Here is a 17,799-nt window from a genome sequence, read left to right as displayed (position 1 = left end):
ATGGGAGTTTTTGCAGATGAACATTCTATTAAGTCAAACTTCTTTAAAAGATCATAAATATATTTAGTTTGACTAATGAAAATTCCATCACTAACTTGTTTAACTTGTAAACCAAGAAAATAGGTTAGTTCTCCCATCAGGCTCATTTCATAATTACTTTGCATTAGCTTAGCAAACTTTTTACAAAGCTTATCATCTATAGATCCAAATATTATGTCATCTACATAAATTTGAACAAGTATACTAGAGCCATTAACATTTCTAAAGAAGAGAGTTTTATCAACAGTACCTCTAGTGAAGTGATTCTCCAAAAGGAATTTTGATAAGGTTTCATACCAGGCTCTAGGTGCTTGCTTCAGTCCATAGAGTGCTTTCAACAAATAATACACATAGTCTGGAAAATTTGGATCTTCAAACCCTGGAGGTTGACTTACATAAACTTCTTCCTCCAATTTCCCATTTAGAAATGCACTCTTGACATCCATTTAATAGACTTTGAAATTGGCATGGGCTGCATAGGCTAGAAAAATTCTGACGGCTTCAAGTCTTGCAACAGGAGCATATGTCTCATCAAAATCTATTCCCTCTTGTTGAGAATAGCCTTTAGCAACCAATCTGGCTTTATTCCTTATGACAATGCCATTTTCATCCATCTTGTTTCTGAATACCCATTTTGTGTCAATAGGACTCTTGTTCTTTGGTTTGGGTACCAGCTTCCAAACTTTGTTTCTCTCAAATTGGTTCAGCTCTTCCTGCATAGCTAATATCCAATCTGGATCCAATAAAGCTTCTTCCACTTTCTTAGGTTCCTCCTGAGATAGAAAACTACTATACAGACATTCATCTTGAGTAGCTTTTCTTGTTTGCACTTTAGATGATGCATCACCAATGATCAGTTCAAAGGGATGATTCTTGGTCCATTTCCTTTGAGGTGGAAGATATACTCTAGATGAGGTGGCCTCAGTATTGTCATGATGTGAGACAGAGTGTTGATTAGTTGAAACTCCCCCTGAGTTGTTGGTCCTTTGCAGGGAACTTGGAGTTCTATCAACTGATGATGTAAATCGATTATCCGTTGATGAACTATGATCAACGGATGCTTCATTTTGTACTTCAACGGATGATGCATTATGTCTTTCAACGGATACTGCATTGCCTCTATCAACGGATGCAGAATTTTGTGCATTATCCAAGGGCATGTTTTGAATCCCTTTTGAAGTGTCATCTCCATCAGTCTCCTCTTCACTATCATCACAATATATCTCAATGTTGTCAAATTTGAGTCTCTCATGGTGTCCCTCATCTGTTAGTCCATCAATCTTTTTATCATCAAACACAACATGCACAGATTCCATAACAATGTTGGTTCTTAGATTGTAGACCCTATAAGATTTTCCAGCTGAGTAACCAACAAATATCCCTTCATCAGCCTTTGCATCAAACTTCCCTTTATGGTCAGATTGATTTCTCAGTATAAAGCATTTACATCCAAAGACATGAAGAAAGTTTAGAGTTGGTTTTCTTCTCTTGAACAACTGATAAGGAGTCATGCCTTTAGCTTGATTGATCAAAGAAATATTCTGAGTGTAGCAGGCACAATTAACAGCTTCAGCCTAGAAATATGTTGGTAACTTTGATTCTTCAAGCATTGTTCTAGCAGCCTCAATCAAAGATCTGTTCTTTCTTTCAACTACCCCATTTTGCTGAGGTGTTCTTGGAGCTGAGAACTCATGCATGATTCCATTTTCTTCACAGAACAGCCTCATTGTCAAATTCTTGAACTCAGTTCCATTGTCACTCCTGATATTCCTAACCTTCAAGTCAGGATGATTATTGACTGGCCTGATGTGATTGATAATGATTTCACTTGCTTCATCCTTTGATCCAAGAAAATAGACCCATGAAAACTTTGAGAAATCATCTACAATCACTAAGCAATATCTTTTTCTTGCAATTGACAATACATTGACTGGTCCAAACAAATCCATATGTAGCAGCTGTAATGGTTCATCAATTGTTGTTTCAAGCTTCTTTTTGAATGATGCTTTCCTTTGTTTCCCTTTCTGACAAGCATCACACAAACCATCCCTTGAGAATTCAACAAGAGGAATTCCTCTAACTAAGTCCTTTTTTACTAGATCATTCATTGTCTTGAAATTCAAATGAGATAGCTTCTTGTGCCATAGCCAACTTTCAACTGGACTTGCTTTGCTGAAGAGACAAGTAATAGATTCTGCATCAGTAGAGTTAAAGTCAGCTAAGTACACATTTCCTTTTCTAACTCCAGTTAGAACCACTTTGTTGTCTTTCTTACTGGTGATAACACAGGCTTCAGAATTGAAGGAAATTGTATTCCCTCTATCACATAGTTGACTGATGCTCAGTAAGTTGTGCTTGAGACCATCAACTAATGCAACTTCATCAATGATGACATTCCTTGTTGAAATCAAGCCATATCCCATAGTAAACCCTTTGCTGTCATCTCCAAAGGTTATGCTAGGGCCAGCTTTCTCCTTAAACTCTGTGAGCAGGGAGAAATCTCCTGTCATGTGTCTTGAACAACCACTGTCCAAGTACCATAGATTTCTTCTGTTTCCCTGCACACCATAAAATCAATCAAGTTGATTTTGGTACCCAAGTTTCCTTGGGTCCATTCATGTTAGCCTTTCTCCTAGACTTCATTCCTCCTGCATCTTTAGACTTAGGTAACTTTAAGTCAACCTTGATCTTAGATGTAGTTGGTTGAGGTGTAGGGTTAGTCACAGAATCATTTAGCACATTTGGAATTTGATAAGGCATGGATTGTGCAAACATGTTATTCCACATAGGCATATTGTATGGCATTTGAGGCATACTAAATGCAGCAAGATAAGGATTGTTAAAATATGGCATGTTTGCAAAATGTGCATAAGGATTCTGTTGAGACATAACAGGCATAGCATTCAGAGGTGATGCAGACATATTAGGCATGGAAGAGGGTACAGGTATGGGAGTTTTCTTAATAGATTTGCAATTAGCAGATAGATGATTAACACTATTACAATACACACAGCTTTTTCTAGGAGCATACTTATCAGGTGTGTAATTGTTATGTTTGTTAACCCCTACCTTCCCATTTCTATTAGATTTCCTTTTAGTTTCCTTTTTATCCTCAACCACTTTGAGCCTATTCTTTAACTGTTCTAAGGTCATGTGTCCTATATTCACCTTACTGAAATCTTTGGATGTGCTTGCTTCTTCTTTGACAAAGTTCTTGGAAGTTGAACCAAATTTTTTGTTGAGTTTCTTTAGATTTTCACTTTTAGAAACATCTGCCTGTTTTAATTGAGGAACCTTCAACGGATGCTCCTTTTCTTCCTTCAACGGATAATTTTCATCATCCGTTGATTCCACATCCGTTGACAGCCCATCAATTAATTCCATTTTCTTTTTGTTTTTATCCCAGGCAGCCTCACAAAATGATTCAATTCCTTGTACCTTGACAATTTGAGCACTAACATCCCTAGATGTCTTCCAGGCTTTAATCACCTCTTGCTCTCTCTCTAATTGATTAGAAAGTATTTCTACTTTCTTAACAGATTCAGCTAGTTCATTTTCAACAGATATACAATGTAGCTTAGTTTTCTCTAGGTCAATCAACTTATCTTCTAACACGGCATTTCTATTACTTAAAAACAGATTGTTCTCTTTAATCCTACTATTTTCTTTAGCAAGAGATTTAAGAGACACACGCAAGTGATACAATTCAGTAGACATGTCATTAAAAGCATCATTGCACTCTTCTTTAGTAAGCTGTGTTAAATCAGTAGTGATTACCTGGTTGCTTGATGAACTAACTTCATTTTCCTCAGAATCAGCCATGAGAGCCAAGTTGACATATTCCACATCTTCATCCTCTTCTTCTCCATCAGCTGCCCAGTCTTTTTCTTGAGTAATGAAAGCCTTCTCCTTTTGCTTGAGCAGATCAAAATATTTCTTTTTGTAATCTACTTGGTCATATTTCTTCTTTTCAGTAGTTGGCTTTCTGCACTCACTTGCAAAGTGTCCACTTATACCACAATTGAAACACTTGAACTTGGATTTGTCCACCATGTTCTTATGAGGTTTAGTGGCTCTAGTGTTTTTCTTAAATTTCATCTTTGCAAATCTTCTGGACAGAAATGCAAGATGCTCATCAATACCATCAGAGTCATCTTGGCTGGAGTTGTCTTCATTCTCAGTAACTTGCTCCTTACCCTTGCTTGATTCTGATTTGCTTGTGCCATCTTTGGAGTTTAATGTTGATCTCACAGTTTCTTGTCTGCATTCTTTCTCATTTTCAGCTACCAAGGCAACTGAACCTCCTTTCTTTCTTCCCTTCTCCAATACCTCATCCTGTTCCAGCTCTAGTTCATAAGTCTTCAAGATTCCATATAATCTTTTAAGAGTGAAGTCCTTATAATCTTGAGAGTTTCTCAAGGAGACAGTCATGGGTTTCCATTCCTTTGGCAAGGATCTTAAAAATTTAAGATTTGAATCCTTCACCTAGTACACTCTACCATACAGCTTCAGTCCATTCAACAGCTTTTGGAATCTATTGAATGTGTCATTTAAAGATTCATTTTCTTCAAAATGAAAATACTCATACTGTTGAATGAGAAGCTGCATTTTGTTTTCTTTTACTTGTTCTGTACCTTCACACAGTAGCTGAACTGTGTCCCAAACCTCTTTGGCAGTTGTGCAATTTATCACATTATCAAACATATCCTTGTCAAGACCATTAAACAAAATGTTCATAGCCTTCTTATCCTTGTGGACTTCTTCTGTGTCTTCCATTGTCCATTCTGCTCTAGGTTTTGGAATGGATTGACCAACAACAATTGTGGCTATAGCAACTGTGGCTACTTTGTGGGGAATGTGAGGACCATTCTCAATGCAGTTTACATAACCTTCATCTTGGGAGAGTAGATGAAGGTGCATTTTCACCTTCCAATGGTGATAACTGTCTTTGTCAAGAACTGGGATTTTTACTCCAATATCCTTCTTACTCATCTTTGTTAGTTTCCAAGAACTTTAAACTCTTTGTGTGTCAAGAGCCTGCTCTGATACCAATTGTTATTCCTAGTGAACTAACAATGAGATTTACAGAAGGGGGGTTGAATGTAAATCTCAAAACTTTTTCAAGTTTTGAGCAGTTTCAAAGGCTTTGTGTTTAAGATAAACAAGTGTGTGAATTGCTTTAAGCTAATACAGACAAATATATATTCAAGCACAAAAGTACAGAACACAACAGACCTTAAAAACTTTTCTGGTGGATTTGTTGTTCCACCAGAGATGGTATTTCAGAAAATCTGTGATTCAAGAAGTTGATCACAGCTGCATCCTAGTACAAACTAGATAATTTTTCTCAAGATTTTTCTAAACAGCTCTGGAAAAATTCTCTTCTAATTACTAGCTGCTACTTGGTTTATATAACACCAAGTTTACAAGTGAAGACAAAAATAAAAAGTACAATAATAAAATAAGTTCTCCACTTGTTTCTTCTCCATTTTACTCCAGTGCATTGTTGACTATTGCCTCTTTATACTAGAGTAGAACGGCTGCTTTTTCTGATGTTCCTGAAATAGGCTACCACATCTCAGTTGTCTCTGTCAACCCATGTGCCTCTGTTTGTAGGTACAACTACCACTTGTCAACTGCTATTTAACAGAACATCCGTTGAAGCCTTCATCCGTTGATGGCTTTATCCGTTGATGTGTTAGCAGTTGAAGCTCTATCCGTTGATGCACTCATCCGTTGAAGGATGTTATCCGTTGAAGCTTTAGAGACATCCGTTGAAGCTTTGTTTCTCATCCGTTGAAGGTCTTTAAGTTATCCGTTGACACCATTTCATTTATACAAAATTACAAGGCATGAAATATTTACAATTGGCCTTCCTATCTGCATATCCTTTAGTAGTCAACATGACTTATAATTTCCCTCAACATTTAAGAATTATATCTCAAATTCAGAGACTGAAATGTGCTACAACACTAGACTTATTTCTAAGTAAAGCTACACCATCAACAGATAGCCAAAGTGGTCTTATCCGTTGAGGCTACAAACACTAGATTTCTACTTAAGTGTTTTGTTAAACATATCATCAAACTAATGTACATATATTCCTAACAATTTCAATGCATAACCCCACAGGAATACTGGAAGATTCGCATAGCTCATCATGGACCGAACCATGTCTAACAAAGTTCGATTTCTCCTTTCAGATACCCCATTCAACTGTGGAGTATATGGAGGAGTCCACTGGGAGACTATACCATTTTCTTTGAGATAAGCTAGGAACTCTCCATTCAAGTATTCACCACCTCGATCTGATCGAAGAGTTATAATACTATGTTTGGTTTATTTCTCCACTTCATACTTATATTCTTTGAACTATTCAAAGGCTTCAGACTTGTGTTTCATCAAATACATATATCCAAATCTAGATCGATCATCTATAAAAGTAATGAAGTATGAAAATTCACCCATGGCTTGCGTAGACATTGGTCCACATACATCTGTGTGTACCAATCCTAGCAAATCTGCAGCCCTCTCTCCATGTCCACTAAATGGAGATTTGGTCATTTTACCTAATAGACAAGACTCGCATGTAGGATATGATTCAAAATCAAAGGGGTCAAGTAACCCTTCCTTATGCAATGTGCGCAGTCTATTTTCACTAATATGACCAAGTCTGTAGTGCCACAAGAAAGTGAGATTTTCATCATCCCTTTTTCTTTTATTAGTATGTTCAATTTGTAGTAAATTATGCTCTACGTCACATACATACAGACCATTATTTAAAATACCACTTCCATAAAGAACGTTATCTCTAAGAATTGAACATTTATTATTCTGAATAATAAACGAAAATCCAGCCAAGTCAAACATGGGAATAGAAATAATATTCCTCACAATCGAGGGAACAAAATAACAATTATTTAAAACAATAGTCTTGCCCGTAGGCATATGTAAATGAAATGATCCTACAGATTCAGCAGCAACTCTTGCTCCATTTCCCATCCGTAGAATCACCTCATCTTCTTCAAGACTGTTACTTCTCCTTAGTCCCTGCAACGAATTGCAAATATGAGAACCACAGGCGGTATCTAATACCCAATTAAAAATTTGATTTAATGACATATTCAATTCAATCATGAACATACCTGAAACAGAAGTGGTAGTCTCACTACCCTTCTTCTTCTTCAATTCTGTAAGTTAAACCTTGCAGTTCCTCTTCCAGTGCCCCACTTTGTTACAGTGAAAGCAAACAACTTTGCTCTTGGGGTCTTCAGCTTTTGGTGGAACCGGCTTTTTCTCACCTACTTTCTTTTTCTTGGAAGGGTTCTTATTCCTTTTCTTAGGATTAGAACCTTCACCAATTAGAAGAACAGAACTCTTCTTAGGGGAAAATTCGATTCCGCAGTCTTCAACATGTTGTGGAGTTCAGGCAGGCTGACATCCATCTTATTCATGTGAAAGTTCACAACAAACTGCGAGAACGAACCCGGAAGTGATTGCAATACCAAGTCTTGGCTCAGCTCCCATCCATGGCAAAACCAAGTTGTCCAAGACGTTCAATCAAATTTATCATCTTAAGTACATGGTCATTCACAGATGATCCCTCAGACATCCTACAACCGAACAACTCCTTCGATATCTCATATCGAGCTGTCCTCCCTGCAACATCATACAACTCTTGTAGATGCATAAGGATAGTGTGAGCATCCATATGCTCATGCTGCTTCTGTAGCTCAATGTTCATGGAAGCTAGCATGATGCATTGAGCAACATTTGCATCATCTATCCACTTACGATACACAACATGTTCATCATTATGTGCATCGTTAGCAGGTTCAGTAGGCTTAGGTGAGTCAAGCACATATTCCAGCTTCTCAACCCTGAGAACAATTCTTAAGTTTCGAAGCCAGTCAGCAAAATTAGGACCAGTCAACTTGTGAGCATCTAGTATACTCCGGAGTGATAGTGCAGAAGACATAACGTATATAGTAAATCTGTAAATGATGAACACATAACAACACTTAGCAAATATTCAATTTCCATTCAAAAACACTATATGAATCGGGTCTTTATTCATAAGTGGCTCCCACTAGTTTATCTAAATTATATAACCCCTTTAAGTGAAAAATTAAGCATTCATAATGCTAGTGGGAATAGGGATCGTACATTCCATAACACAACCTCGGTTGTAGCACGAAACGTCATGTGATGTTCAATAGGCAGACAACTCTTGTCAATTACATCTTATGTTATTCCCTAATAAAACTTTAGCCTCTTGAATAATTGAGTCATGGCTGTAGCACAACAGGCTCAATATTCTAAGTCAAGTCTAACCCAACATTTCGTACAATTTGAATCAGTCTCCAACGGCCCACGGCTGCAGCATGTAACGACCCTTAGATTCTAATTCAATGTACACATCTCTATGTAATAGACAAGTATTTCTTATTTCGAAATCAAAGCCCTCGACTGTAGCACACAACGACAATGATTTTAAATATAAGAACTACTTTCTACCATGTTGGAAGGCTTTGACCGACACAAGCCTGTTGTGTCATTGGCCAATTACTACTTGATATTATTTAATTTTAGAGGGATTATATTATGTTACAATTATAATCATATTATAAAGAGATTCTTCCTTTTAAATTAAATATTTCAAATCAATAATTGATAATCAGATGATTCCCAGATTGGGGGGAGCATTGTCAAGAGGCGTCACTTAATACCCCTTTCGTACAGATCGAAATCTATTTTTGACAGAATCATCCTTTCTCACAAAATTGAAAATTCATATTTAATTACATGTTTCATAAACACAAGAATTTCATGATTGTATTCATAATATTATTGTTAAGGCAAGAAACGATTTATATTCTAGATTTTCTAGAGCACACCTTATATTGATTTAAGTTCACCTAAATCTATCATCGCATGGTAAATATAGGCATATATCTCATATATAAAAATAAATAAACAAGTAAGCATGCAAGCAATATCATGTCACACATTGATATAATGATGTATGAATTTATTATATCATTTAAAAGCAATTAAAACAATTAAAACATGTTTTAAAACACTTTCGGGAATATAAACAGTTCAAAATTTTTATATAAAAAAACAAAAATTGATGACTCCATTAGATCCGTCTCGGAAAAACGAATCCAACGATATATTGCACGCCTAAAACGGAGTTACGAAACTCCCAGAAATTAAATTAAAAAAAACAGATGGGCTGTAACGCATTACAGGAACGCGTTACAAGCCCTGTAACGCATTCCGGTAATGCGTTACAACCCTTTTAAGCCATTAAAAGGTGTAACGCATTCCGTGAATGCGCCACAGGGTGTAATGCATTCCCGGAATGCGCGACACCCGCTTCCCCGCGTGCGCTCCACGCGCCTGTTCCTTTCTCTTCTGTACCTTTTAGCTTCTGCCGTCGCCATCATTGAAGGTCGTGCCACCCAAACATCAGTACACCCCCCCTTTATTGATTTCCAGCAGGATACATAATATATATATATATATATATATATATATAGACACACACAACAGATTATATATACATATATTTTATTACGAATTTTAATTAAAACAACTTCAAAAAATCATAATAATTAATTCACTCATCAGAAAATTATGAAACAAATACCCAGATGATCTACAACACTTGTAGAACCCAGATCTACAGTCAAAACAATTTTGAGAAACAATTTCTAATCAATCATAATTAATCCATGATATAACTTGCAAAAATCATAATAAATTTATACAAGATCATAAAATTCTGAAATTTTTATCACAGATCTATATGCATACAACCTATGCTTTGATACCATTGTAGGATTTTATACATCACAGAAGCATGGTAAAACATTTTTCTTGATATAAAATCCATATAATCGCATACAAATCCTGAATAAATCGAGGGATCGATTACTAACCTTTAATAGCGATCCTAGAACGATGAACGGAGATCCCTAGCAGCTGTTCCTCAATTGTAAAGCACTCCACCGGTATCCACCAAGAGATCAAAATAACGGAGGGAGGAAGAGGTTGAGAGAATTAGTTGCCTCCCATTCTTTTCTACTTTAGAATAAGGGTTTTTATTTTGGGTTGAGGCAAATAGGGTTTATAATAGTATATTTATAGGAAAAAATTTCAGCTGAAAAGTTTCCCATAAAATATTATTATTATTAACCCTTTAATTTATTATTCTTATTAATCAATTAACTAATAATTAAAACACCTTTTAATCATTAATCTCTTTTTCTAAACACTTTAGAAAAATAATTCTCTCACTTGATTTAATTTCCAAAATTAAATTCTTAATTAATAATATTAAGAACTTTTCTTAATTAATTTATAATTAATTAAATCTCATTTAATCAATTATTATATTTGCTAATTAATTATTTGTTTCACAAATAAATAATTACCAGCCATTATTAATTAATTCCTCCACCATTAAATCATTCTCTTTTATGGTGTGATCCTGTAGGTTCAATATTAAGCCGGTAGTAGAAATAAATAATAAAAAATTATTTTATCATTATTTATATAAATTCTTCAATTTATTAAATATGATTAATTAATAAATTAATCATGTTTATTCTACATCGTGAGGGATACTTCTCAGCATATCGTGACTATCCGGATAATACGAATTCACTACTTAGAATACCAAAAACCTATTCAGTGAATAGTTATCGTACAATTAATTCCTTCTACCCTGCAATGTCATGATTAAATACAGGGCATGGAACTCGTGTCAAGCCTATCTTATTTAATCATATGCTTTCCCATTTACTATGCTTAGTTCTAATTAATATGAATTAGAAACTCCTTTCTAATTTCATTCACTCTGGCCAGAGATTCATGAACTAGCATAAGTGGATCAGCATTGAACATTCTCTTCCTTTCACTGGAAGGGGTAGATCCTTTGTTGATCATACACTATCTTCGTGTACAAATTCCTACACCCAGTAGAGCCCTTATTATTGTCCCTGAAGACTAAGAACTAAACTAAAGTATAGTTCAGTGTACACGAGATGACTATGATGACCTCAAGTCTAAGGATACTTGTACAATTATCACTATGTGAACATCTGCTGACGCGTGAGTGAACTCCATCAGTTATTCAGCTGTGTGAGTCATGTTCAGTGAACTTATTCTATAATAAGCACCTACATACTAGCTATAGTGTCACCACACAAATGTCTATGAGAACAGACATCCTTCATAATGAAGCAAGCATAGTATGTACCGATCTTTGCAGATTACTAATTACCAGTTATTAATCCTACGACCAGGAAATATTTAAGTTCAGAGTTATCATCTTTTAGGTCTCATTATTATGATCTCATCATAATCTATAAAAAGCTTTACTCTAAACTACGGTATATCTTATTTAAACAGTTAAATAGATAAAGCCCGCAATAAGACCAAAACAAGTCTTTTATTAATATCAATGAAATCCAAACAGATTACATAAAAGTTATTCCTAAATCATCATACATGATTGGACTTAGGACACATCTCTTTCACTCCTCACACTCACTTTTACCAGCCCTGAAGAAATGGACTGCATTGGATCACTTTTTTTCTCTCCTTTTTCCTGGGAGCAACCTAGACTCTCACTCATGTCACTACATTCCCTCAATCCTAATAGTGATTGCACAATTACTAAGTCATCTGCACTTGTGACTATAGTTGAACTTTGGGGTTGTGCAGAGACACCCGACGGATGAGAAATATCCATCGGGATAGTAATTTGACTATCCGACGGATGGCTGCTGTTAGGCACATCCGTCGGGATACAATCACTACTCGATGGATGAACAATATCCATCGAGTGAGTAGAAATGAATGAGTTTGGAGTGGAAACTATTGTGGACTTTGTGCAGATTGATGAAAATTTTGGCATAGATGTCTCAATAGTCTCAGAAAGAAATGGCAAGTGAGCAAACAAATCATCTAGAAAATGATGCTCACTTGCATGGATTTTGGGCTTCTCCAACAGAGTTAAAGATGGAGAATATGGTTGTGATGTTTGAATCATGTCAACATTTAAAGATTGTGTGGGAGAATTTGGTGTTTGAGGTGTTACAATTTGTACAGATTTTGGATGTGACTCCACATTTGTTGGAGCCACATCAATTTGACTTTGAGATGGTGCAGTGACTGGGTCTTTAGCTCCAGTTTGCACTATATGTGTACCCTGTGCATCCCCAAGGGTTTTATATTTCTTCTTTCTTGTGTAGGTTTGTCATGAACTTGTGTCCCTACCCCTTTTGTTCTGTGCTCCTGATTGAGAGCTTGTTTCAATAGTTACATCCTTTTGGGAGGATGAAACTAGAATTGAGCTTTTATCCTTATTAACAACCACAGTTTGTTGGGAAACTGTGGTATGGCTTGGTTTAGGTACACTATGCTCCCATCCTTATCCTTAGGACTTCTTTGATTTTCACCCTTTCCCTCACCTGTCTTTCCCACCTTCACACTCCCCTCTTTGTGTTTAGTGGATTTTACAACTAACATCTTTTGAGAGACACCAGAGGGGGCTTTCTTTGTCTTTGGTTTTGAAACTTTGGTTTTGGTAGCTTGGGTAGGCATCTGTCTGGTCATTGAAAAAGATGTCACTGCTACACTAGAAGACAAAGAAATGGTTGAGGTTGGAAGAGTAGAGACAGTTGAAATTACCTCACTTACCTGAGGTGCCTCCATTATAGGAAAGTAGAAGAGTGGCACCTCTTTGTGGTGATCTTCTCTATTGAGATCTGCAATAATTCTCCTTTCTTGAACGGAACAATCTAACTTGTTGGTTGGTTTCTCAAGCACAATATCCTCAGAGAGGTGGTTAGCAAGCATCATTAGAAATCTAGCATAATAAATATTCTTACACCTCTTATTAAGCTCCCCTAACTTAAACCCCAACTCAAACAAGACAAGATCACTAAAATTGAAGTATTTATCAGTTACTAGCATGTAAAGCATGTTGAGCATGGAGATATTAACAGAATCAAAGTTGCTAATTTTACCAGAAAATACTTTAGTAACTACATCACACAGATAACTCCATTATTTCCTAATACCCAATCTCCTCATTTCACTTAATTTAGAGATGGTAAGTGCATAACCCATGGAGTTTAACATGTTAAAAATATTAGTGTCTGTCTGTGGAGTAGTGACAGTATTATCAGGAATTTTAAAGCATGCTTTAAAAATGTCACTATTAACACAGAATTTCTTACCTTTAATAGTGAAAGTGATGGTCTTGTCAGTTGAGTTGTGCACTGAAGTCGTCCATATTTCCTCCACAACCTCACAGTAGATAGTAGGAGACTCCAATATGGCATATTTAAGCTTACAGCCTTGCACAAAATCCATCATTTTGTGGTAGTCGCCGGACTGTTGAATCCCCTTGTTCACCAGAGCCGTGAAATTGTTTTCTCATAGATAAAGCCAGTTTGGGACATGATTTTGACGACTGGTGCCATTGTTAGAGAGTAAAAATTACAGAGAGAAAGAGGGTAATTGCTTTTGAGACAGAAAGAAGTTAGAGCAGATGAATTGAAAATGATAAAAGAAAAGAAATGAAAATGAATTTTGATTTTATACTAAAAAAAATAACTGTCAAAAGTAATAAAGTAAAATAAAGTGACCAATAAAAATTGCCCAAAATAGCCGTTTAAAAAATAAACTGTAAAAATTCCATCACTTATCCGTCGTGTTATGATTACAAACTGTAAGTATACTCGATGGATAATGTTCAGAAAATCAACGGCTAAGAATGAGACAATTCGACGAATGAGGATAAATCAGTTATCCATTGAGATATAAAATATTCCAGAAACATAATTGATTTTATTGACAAATTGTATATGGATGGATGATCGAACTCGATGGATAATGATCATCCGACAGGATGTAAATTTTGACTTAGCCAAAATTAATTCCAAGACTGAAAAATCAATTAAATTTCTGGCTGCATTACAACTTGCAAATATCTGAAAAGATTCAAGAGTAATTAAGCATACCTAACTCACTTACCAACCTTGAAAGGTGGATTCATCCAGTGGCCTGGTGAATATATCTACAAGCTGTTTTTCACTTGGAACAAAATGTAGTTCCACAGTACCATTCATTACATGTTCTCTTATGAAGTGGTACTTGATGTCTATGTGCTTTATTCTTAAATGTTGTACTGGATTCTCAGTGATGGAAATTGCACTTGTGTTATCACAAAAAATGGAAATTCTTTCCACATGCAGACCATAGTCTAGCAATTGGTTTTTCATCCATAAATTTTGTGCACGGCAACTACCAGCAGCAATATATTCAGCTTCTGCTGTAGAAGTAGAAACTGAATTATGTTTTTTACTATACCAGGACACAAGCTTGTTTCCTAGAAATTGACAGGTTCCTGTTGTACTTTTTTATCAATTCTTCAACCTGCATAATCTGCATCTGGATAACCAGTTTGATCAAAACCAGAATCTCCAGGGTACCAAATGCCAAGTTTTGGTGTACCTTTGAGATATCTGAAAATTCTCTTAATAGAAATTGAGTGAGATTCTCTAGGATCAGCCTGAAATCTAGCACAAAGACATGTAGCAAACATTATATATGGCCTACTAGCTGTTAAGTATAGAAGTGAGCCAACCATGCCTTTATAACTTGAGATATCCACAGACTTTTCAGTACTGTTTAATTCAAGTTTAGTTGCAGTGGCCATGGGAGTTTTTGTAGATGTGCAATCCATTAGTTCAAAATTCTTTAAAAGGTCATAAATATATTTAGTTTGACTAATGAATATTCCATCACTAACTTGCTTAACTTGCAAACCATGAAAGTAAGTTAGTTCTCCCATCATGCTCATTTCATACTTACTTTTCATTAATTTGGCAAACTTTTTAAAAAGTTTTTCATCTATAGAGCCAAAAATAATGTCATCTACATAAATTTGAACAAGTATGCTAGAGTCATTAACATTTCTAAAGAATAAAGTTTGTCTACAGTACCTCTAGTGAAGTGATTCTCTAAAAGAAACTTTGACAAAGTGTCATACCAGGCTCTAGGTGCTTGCTTCAATCCATAGAGTGCTTTCAAAAGATAGTATACATGATCAGGTAGATTTGGATCTTCAAAACCAGGAGGTTGACTGACAGAGACTTCCTCCTCCAAATATCCATTTAGAAAGGCACTTTTGACATCCATTTGATAGACCTTAAAATTGGCATGGGCTGCATAGGCTAAGAAGATTATGATGGCTTCAAGTCTTGCAACAAGAGCAAAAGTTTCATCAAAATCTATTCTTTCTTGTTGACAATAGCCCTAAGCAACCAATCTAGCTTTGTTCCTGAATACTATGCCATTTTCATCCATCTTGTTTCTGAATACCCATTTGGTGTCTCTTGGATTCTTTCCTTTAGGCTTGGTACCAGCTTCCATACATTGTTCCTTTCAAATTGGTTTAGCTTCTCATGCATAGCTAAAATCCAATCAGGATCCAACAAAGCTTCTTCTACCTTCTTAGGTTCTTCCTTAGATAGGAAGCTGCAATATAGACATTCTTCTTGAGTTGCTTTCCTTGTTTGAACTCTAGAAGATACATCACCAATGATGAGCTCAAATGGGTGATCCTTTATCCATTTTCTTTGTTGGGGTAGATTTGCTCTAGATGAAGAGGCCTCGTTGTTGTCTTGATGTGTGAATGAGTTTTGATTATTAGCAACTCCCCCTGAGTTTGTGAATCTATGATCTGAGAGAGGGGAACTTTCTGCAAGTGATCTATTTTGACTTTCAGCTTCTTTTGATGACCCGACGGATAGTGAATTTTGAGTTCCGACGGATGAAGCTGATTGTCTCTCGATGGATGATGCATATTGTCTACTCATGGATGAAGCATTTTGTAACTCGATGGATGTTGAGTTATTAGCTTCATTGGTAGTATATTTTTTTGCACTTTCCTTAGTTGTCGTTTTTTGATCACTTTCATCATCACTGTTATCACTAACCATCTCCATATTGTCAAACTTGAGGCTCTCATGGTAATCTCCATCTTGTAACCTTCAATCTTTTTATCATCAAACACAACATGTATTGATTCCATAACAATGTTGGTTCTCAGATTGTAGACTCTGTATGCTTTACCAATAGCATATCCAACAAAGATTCCTTCATCTGCTTTAGCATCAAACTTCCCATTTTGATCAGTTTGATTTCTCAAGATATAACATTTGCAGCCAAAGACATGAAGAAAATTTAGAGTTGGCTTTTTGTTCTTGAACAATTGGTAGGGAGTCGTACATTTTGCCTGATTAACCAAATAAATATTCTGAGTGTAGTATGCAGTATTTACAGCTTCAGCCCAGAAATATGTTGGTAACTTTGATTCTTCAAGCATTGTCCTTGCAGCTTCAATAAGTGATCTGTTCTTTCTTTCTACTACTCCATTTTGTTGTTGAGTTCATGTTATTAAAAACTCATGCATAATCTCATTCTCTCGAGAGTCAGTGTATTTTTTTATTTCTATTTGTTAGCTGAGCCGTGTTATTATTTTCTACTTTTAAAGAAAAGTTTATGTGATTAAATTCTATAAAATTGTGGATTGCCAATAAAATTATTTTTATTGCTTTATAATTTCATTAAAAATTTAAAAAGATTTATAAAATTGAGAAAATAATATTTCGTCAATTATTTCATTTTAAATGATTTTCTGTGTGATTTAATGTGGGATATTTTTATTAATATCAAAAATGATTCAAAATTTATGAAAATTTTATGTCTTGTATAATTAATTATTTTAAGATTTTTAAAATTATTTCTGTATTTTTCTGATACACAGTTACCCGCAGTTTTGTTCAGTATTTTGTTAAAATAGTTCAGAACCGGGCCCTAAAAACTAAACTACGTGTCTTGTATTTCAGATACGTGGCATCAGCTGATTAAATCAGTTTTATAAAAAAAAATTCATATTTTATTTTTCAATTCCTCCTCTCTTCCCTGTACTCACCTCCATCGACCTCTCTCTCACTCTCAACTCTCAATCTCTTTTTCGTTGTCTCTCACTCCCGATCTCTCCTCTCTTTCTCTCTGTTATTTTCCGGCACCCCCATCTTTTCCCCACCATCGCCGCCACCAATTCCTCCGGTAATCCCGCAGTCCGCCCTTTTTCTTTCCTCATTTTTCCCCTGCTCTTTCTTCTTTGGCTTCGATTTTCCCCTGCCCTGTTCTTCTTGCTCGATTGTGTTCATATATGTGTATATCGTGTATGTGTGTATGCGTTTTGTGTGTGTTGGTGTGTGTTTGGTGTGGCTGTGTGTGTAAGCGTGTGTGTGTGTGTTACTGTGAGTGTGGGTTTGTGTGTGTTGTGGTGTTTGGCCGAGTTAGGCTGTATATTTAGTTGTTCAGGTGTTGTGCAGTTCGATTGTGTATGTTGTGCCTTGAAACCGATTTGTTCTAAATGTGCATTTTTATGATTTAATTGCAGGAATTATTTGATTACTATTTGTGAAATAAAATATTTTTCGCGGAAAAAGTTATTTAAATCGGTGAAATTTATTCGGGCACCCGAATAATTTCGGGCACCAATAAATTTTGCCGCCGTCTGTGATAAATTAATACGAGCGGACGGTGGATGATGATGATGTATATCTGAGTCCTAATATTTCAAAATAAATAAATATAAAATATGAATAAAAAAAATATAAGATGTAAATAAGTATATTTAATTGGTATTGGTGAATATGTGAA

The sequence above is a fragment of the Apium graveolens genome, chromosome 8 (genome assembly GCF_009905375.1).
Source record: "Apium graveolens cultivar Ventura chromosome 8, ASM990537v1, whole genome shotgun sequence".
Lineage (NCBI taxonomy): Eukaryota > Viridiplantae > Streptophyta > Magnoliopsida > Apiales > Apiaceae > Apium > Apium graveolens.
This window is presented reverse-complemented; position numbering follows the sequence as displayed.